This window comes from Apaloderma vittatum, unplaced genomic scaffold, assembly GCF_000703405.1.
Source record: "Apaloderma vittatum isolate BGI_N311 unplaced genomic scaffold, ASM70340v1 scaffold23470, whole genome shotgun sequence".
In the NCBI taxonomy this organism is placed as follows: Eukaryota; Metazoa; Chordata; class Aves; order Trogoniformes; family Trogonidae; genus Apaloderma; species Apaloderma vittatum.
The window spans coordinates 28,378-35,206 of NW_009695398.1; the positions used below are offsets into that span (position 1 = coordinate 28,378).

Sequence of the window (6,829 nt, forward strand, 5' to 3'; positions counted from 1 at the left end):
GGGCCCTTTGCGGCAGGAGAAGCAGCATTGGAGTCATTTTAACGGGCAGCAGCTGAAAAAGGATTTTCTTTCCTAGGTCCATAAGCAATTGCTGCTTCACAGTCTGTATTTTTCCACTTGGGAAAAGCAGGTTTGGGATAGAGGCTACAAGAGCAATCTGAAATCAAATTTAACAGTGCGTAGGGCTTTACGCACTGCAGCAGAACAGAGGTTCAAAGGACGTGGGGGGAGAGTGCCTGTAGCCTGCCATTTGAAGGGATCCATTAAAATAAAAAACTCACAATAAAAAAATACAACCCCGCTCCTGTACTTTTGCAGGCACAGCCTCAAGCAAATGCACATGAAGCCACGAAGGAGAGGGAAATGCCTGCACTGACGCGTCTGTCCCCAGCCAAAAAAATATGCTCAGGGCAACATGCACAGACTAAAAGGGAGATGAAGCAGAATGACGTAGCTGGACCCAAAACAAAGTTCACGAAGAAATTAATTCCCCCCATCAGCGAGCATCTGGGTTCCAGGTCCTTAAAAATCCAACAGTGCAAACAAAATGGACGATGATAAACAGGGACAACTGACGTTTTACTCAGCTGGACGGGACATTAAATGTGAGCTCAATTTTCAGGGAATGGCTTTTAGCCTGGATATCCTGCCGCCTGGATGAGTGCTTTGACCACTGTCGAGATCGTCTTCTCTCTCCTCTTCTGTTCCATTCCTCCCTTCATCACCAAAAGTACCTTGCAAATTCAGGATGAGCTTTCTACTGACTAAACCTGGTAAATCAACTGTCTAGTTATAAACTCTACTAATTCTAATTTCTTCTTTAGGGTGGAAGACAGTGAACTGTATCATTTCAGAGTGCTGACACCAGCTGATAAAATAATCCTGACATTTGCTTGCTGCAGATTAAAGAAAACCCCAGCAATTACTGAAAAACCTGCAAGTTTTGGTCCTGTCAATGACCATTTTTATTCCCTATCGCTATAGTACACTTATGTCTCACATCAGCTATCAAATGTCTCATCCTCAATAACTAGCAAAGAAGTGTTGATGCAAAGGTGGCATCATCAACAGCCAATGAAAGAAATTCATTGTACCTACCACTGCTGACCTGAAGGGCCACAACCTCTTGTGGCAGGAAGAATTTCTTGGACCTTGCTTGAGTTCTCGGCATCTGCTGAGGCTCTCGACACAGGGGCCAAACATCTGATGCAGCGAGGAGCATAGCAGGCCATTTGGCACAGGAGACACCAAATAAAACGTTTTTTACTTTTCAGGGTAACAGTTTTTGGCCAGTAAGAACTACAGCTTGGCATGAACTGAGAAGATACTAGTAGAAAGCCAACCAAGAATCAGTCTCTTCATACACTGCTTGCTTTAGCTTTTCAGCCAATCTAGAACGTGAATTTCCTGAGTTTACTTTCACTTCACATGAGAAAATGCTTTCTGAGCACTGATAAAAACTAACATTCAGCTAAGGTCCCCCAAGATAGACAGCTGGAACTGGGAACAGTCAGTGAAATTCTCCTCTGCAGCGAGCTGGCCTAGTCATAGAATCATAGAATGGCCTAGGCTGGAAGGGACATTAGAGATCATTTAATCCAAACTCCCTGTCATGGGCAGGGACTTCAAACTCAAGAGCAGAAGTGAGAGAGAGCAGTTTCTAATAATGACACAACCCCTAATTGCACAGATCATCATTTCAACTCGGCTGCAAGAAAGCATGTCCACATGAAATGCTATTTGCATAAATTACGCTTAGCCAGGCCAAGTCCCGCGCTACATGCCAGAGCTTAATGCCGACTTCATCGAGTCAGAGGTGTGGTTCTCATCTGCGCTGGAGTAAGACCAAACCCACAGTCACAAACTGGCCACAGCGACAAGAAGAGCTGCCCAGCTTAAGAGTTTGCCTAGCTTAAGTCCCTGGTCTACAGATGATTCTCCTCCCTCATTCACTTACTGCCCACTCCTGAACACAAGACAAAGAAAACTCTGATGGGAGGCTCCAGCAAGATTTTATTCAATGGTATACAACAGAGAGAAGTTAAGATAGAAGAAGAATTGTATACATTACTGATTTTTCAAGTTGCTAAAACAAATCCACAGTGACATGAACAACTGAGGCTGACGACCTAACAAGAAGCGTGGTGACCATCTCTCTAGTGTCCGTACCTGCAAATACATATAACATGTTAATGCCTTTAAAAAAATTATGTTTCATACTAGCACTGATTTGGGCAGATGCATTTTCCTTCTACCATGATGTAATTAAATGTAAACCAGATGAAGGTGAAATGCTATGCTATGGAAACCTCGGAAAGTTCTCCACATTTCATCTCCCCCAAAAGTATTCAGATACCCGTTAGAAGAGAGCCTGAGCAATCCACAGTACCATACTCAAGAGAGCCTCAGTATTATCACTTTTTGCTCTGAATCCCACTTCACATAAATCCTGCATGGAAACAAGGCTAAAGCTTGTCATAACCCCAGACGTATTCCTGAGTGCCCACAAGAAGACATTCATTCACGTCTCTATTTCTCATCACGCTGCCTATGCAATATTAAATCACCAGCCAGGCAACGTGGGCTCAGTTTTCATTAAATGTTCATTAAAATATCTTAATATCAAAACTACGGTACTCAAGTTGTCACGTTGCACAACTGATTGTGAGCCAGATCCCAAAGACAATCCTGAACAGTTATAGTATCTGGTTTTCTTTGTTTTAATCTGGACTTTGGTTATGTCTGGTGTTTTGTTGTTGTGTTTTTGTTTGTTTTTTTTTAGGAGGGTGAGGATAAAGAAAACCCACAGTTCAGATAAGATTAACTGATAAAAGATGCAGAATGAAGCAAGTGACAGGCAAACTTCATAACTACTCTCAGAAAACTACCTCTCAAAATACAATTACCCCTTAAATCCCATCCACAAACCTCCTATTATTATTCTAAGAACAGACCTCCGAAAACTATGAAACAACAACAACAAAACCCCAAACCCTCCAGAAATTATGTACAAATGGGCCAAGGCTGTAGCAACGGCTGCATGGACACTTGATTTCCAGGTGCTAGGAAATCAGCTGTATTAATCTCTGAGCCTATCAGAGTTATAAAACACATCACCAAGATACAGAGGTACCCAAGATGCTTGGCACCTCAGCAGAAATGCTTTGGGACACAAGCGGCTGTGTTCAGGTCATTTTCTAAACCCCAATTGCTCATGTGGCAGCAAAGAATTCACCTGAGGCTCTGCTTTCAGCGAATTCCATTTCTTCCCTGCTCTCCATTCTTTAGAGAGAAAGTCAATAGAAATCACTACTTTTAACAACTCCCACTCACCCCACAGCTATTTGGGCTTCCTTCAGAGCTCAATCAGCACTGGATGATTAAAGAAAGGTTCCTATCCAGCAAGGTGGAAAAAAACCCCTTCTCACCAGCCTCACAACCAGGAACGAGAGAGATGACCCATATATCTGACACTGATCCTTCCCATTAACAGTACAATTGGATTTTTCATCTTGAAACCCGTGCAGGATACCTACTTTTGGAACTCCCATTCCCTGTTGTCCAGCGGACATACTTGGCGAGTTTTGAGCCAGCGAGAGATGCAGTGGAAGTGGAAAGCGTGCTGGAAGAGAAAATTCAGATCCCATCATTTCAGAACGCACTAATGTATCTCAATGCAAAAACTACCGCTGAAAGCACTGCTGTAAGAAGAGCGTAGCAAGTGTTTGCAGACAAAGGTGGGCAGGACAACTCATTCCGCTCACCAGTAAACACCAAGGGACTGACCCATGTTTTCAGAGAGGAAAGGAACATCAGTGAAATGGCAGCAGGGAGCCTGCTCCACAGAGCATGCAGGGGCAACTGACTGACTTCTGATGAAGGAGAGAATGTAGAATTTAGCAGATGCTAAAATTGGCAGAGCAGATGCTGATAAGCAGCAAAATCAGAAAGACAAGAAATAGGATTTCACAGTGAGAAGCAGGGATGATATGTATATATACATGCTGAAGCTTTCTACCATTCTCCTGGACAAAACAAAGTCTGAATAAAAAGGAATTTGCAAAATCAGAAAGAAAGAAAAAAAATCTCTATTATTATTATTTAATAAGGACACCCTTTTCCATACCCACACAGCTCCTTAAAAACAAGGTTCCACTTGGGGTAACTCTCGCACACAAAAGCATAATTTTAACACCAGAATATTGTGACGTGGTTAAAAAAAAAGTTGCTCGCCCTCTACAATCAGAAATGCAACATCTATAATCCTATAATCCTGGTCCAGCATTCCTGTGCTGTATAACTTGGCCCCCCAGCCTAGCGAGGATGGGACCGAGGAACAGGAAAACTGCATCTTCCAACTCAGTCCCAGGCTAGCTAAGAGGTATGCAAGTTTGAGTGCACGTGCTAGTGGGATCATGTATGAAGGAGCGCACGCTGCAACAATCTGAAGAGCTGCTGATTACACAGCAGACCCGATTTGATCTTCCTCCAAAACAGGAAGCCAATCACCTAGTTACCCCCTATTGACTCCTTGAATCAGCCTGTACAAAGACAAACCAAGCAGGCTGACATCCAAGTAATTCTATTACCAGGAAAGAAAAGGCATAGCTCCTAGGCAGTGAAATCATGCTCAGAATGAAAGACCTATTATTCTTTAAAAAAACAAAACCCAAAAAACAACAGGTGGAGTGGTAGAGGCCTATCTTCCTTCTCTTCTGTCTTTCGTAACACACCCCTCCACCTTTCACTCTTCCTTTTTTTAATTCCTCTCTCTCTCTCTCTCTCTCTCCTTTCTACACTCTACTAAACATATAATATATAAAGTTGTTTTTTTTTTTTTTCTGGTGGATTATCTGAAACATTTCACAGATTTCATTTTGTCCCGAGTCACGGAAAAAGGGGATAGCATCACCACATGAGCTCCATAACAGAAGTTCTCCTTACATTGCAGACGCCCCACGCAACTGTGCACTCTTCAGAGGTAGCTGACGCTTGGTTTGCTTGACATTCTATGCCTGTGAAAACAAAGATGAAACATATACATGCAGGAGTAGATGTACACACAACACCAACTGGTAGATTTCTTCACAACAGCAAGTAGTGGGGAAAAAAAAAGGGGTGTTTGTTTTGTTGTGTTTGCTACCTAAGAAAGTGTGAAGACCTGTGGGTTTAGTATGTCCCATTTTCTCAAAATTATCGAATCAAAATATACTTCATCCTGCTTTCCTCCCTCCTCTACTTTTTTAGTATTCCAAAGTTCCAGAGGGCAAGAGTACATAGTTCATCTCCTTTCCAGATTTTAAGGATAAATATTTTTTATTTCTTCTCATGTGTTTTAAGAGATGTCTTTTGATGATCAGTTAAAAGTATGTTTACTTCTTACCCACATTTCTCTAAACATAAATTCACTGTCTGGTCAGACATTATGTATTATCATTTATATTTCCAAATTAATTTGCTCATATAATGCTGGAGTTTGCCTGTCTTCTAGAGTCTTGTGACAGGTAAGTACACTCCAAAAATATACAATAGAAAATACAGTTTTAAAATGTGTATGCTCTGAACTTTTTCTACTTTGGAACTGAGTACCCATGATGATGCCAAAAAGGATAAAGACTACTTCTGAGTTTGGGTTATATTATGGGGCTTTGTGTCAGGTGGCATGGATGAAGGAGATGAGAGAGAGCGAGTGAAAAGAGAGAACAGAACTGTGAAAATAAATCTAGCAACTTGGTTCCCCATTCTAGAGCCCGAACAACTCACTTCTGCTCTAGCTTGAGAAGAAGCTTCAGGAGGAAAAAAAAAAAAAAAGACATTTCCAATTCCTCCACAACGAGCAGCACAAACCAATGACACCAACATTTTACTTCCTGCTAAAGGATGCTTTAAAAGTCAAGCCCATCATTTAAAAAGACATGCTGATAGATGATCAGCTTAGAACTCAAGACATGGGCTTGTTCCACGCTTGTTTTTGCAGATCTTTTTTCCTGGCAAAGAAAATGTCTGATTGAGCTCCAATTCTCTCTTCACTGTTTGTGTGCCCAAATATACTCAAAGGAAAAGGAATTTTGTTCACCAATTAAAAATCCAAAAACTTTCAAACCCCACAGGTCTGGCTTAAAAATACCTTTATTTGCTCTGTCTTATTCACACTTTTCTCAATTTTTCCCTCCCTCTCAGGTGTAGAGATGAACAAAATAAGAAAAAGGCCTGTTCTTCTTGAGATGTGAGAGAGACCGAGAGATCAGTTAAACCTGGCCACGAGGAACTACTCAAAACAACACTGAGGTCTTAAGAAATTCAGTAGGCAGTAACTGTTCTGCAAGATCTAAATGAACTTGTATTTATTATATGATTTACCTCGAGATATGATATGCCACAGCAGAAAGTCCAAAGCTCAATCCCTGACCTGCCTACACAAGAGAACAAAATCCAGTGCACCTGAAACATCTGATGCCTTAAATCCTTAAGCCCTCACTACATACAGCAATAAAACTGAATCTAATTAAGAAAATGGAAGATGCTCAAGAACCTTGAAGAGCTTCGATTACTTGGGACATTTGTTTAAAATTTGACACCCAATTTTACAGTTACTGCAGTATAGACTCCTGGTCTTGCTAAGTATCCTATAGAGCAAAGTTTTAAATGTTTGGCATGAGTCTGTAGAGTAAGAGAAAATAGTGAGAGGATGAGTTCTAGGAAAAGAACAGGAAATTCATTTGAAGGAAAAGCCAACTCATAGCAAATTTTAACTCAGGAAGTCTCTGCTGAAAGCAAGGAAAATATTCCAGCACACTATGTACTTATTTTGTTTCTTCTCCTCTTTCCC

At 41.3% G+C, this 6,829-nt stretch overlaps 1 long non-coding RNA gene across 1 annotated transcript in view; it reads right to left on the minus strand.

The window, feature by feature from the left end:
- Window positions 1–1,995: 1,995 nt before the first annotated feature.
- The window catches only part of LOC104275297, a 9,872-nt gene continuing 5,038 nt past the window's right edge, over window positions 1,996–6,829 (minus strand). Inside the window, exons 2-4 of the long non-coding RNA XR_717830.1 lie at window positions 4,945–5,015; window positions 3,537–3,622; window positions 1,996–2,169 (exon numbers count right to left, since the gene is read on the minus strand). This is a non-coding gene — a long non-coding RNA (uncharacterized LOC104275297). The remainder of the gene's footprint in view (window positions 2,170–3,536; window positions 3,623–4,944; window positions 5,016–6,829) is intronic.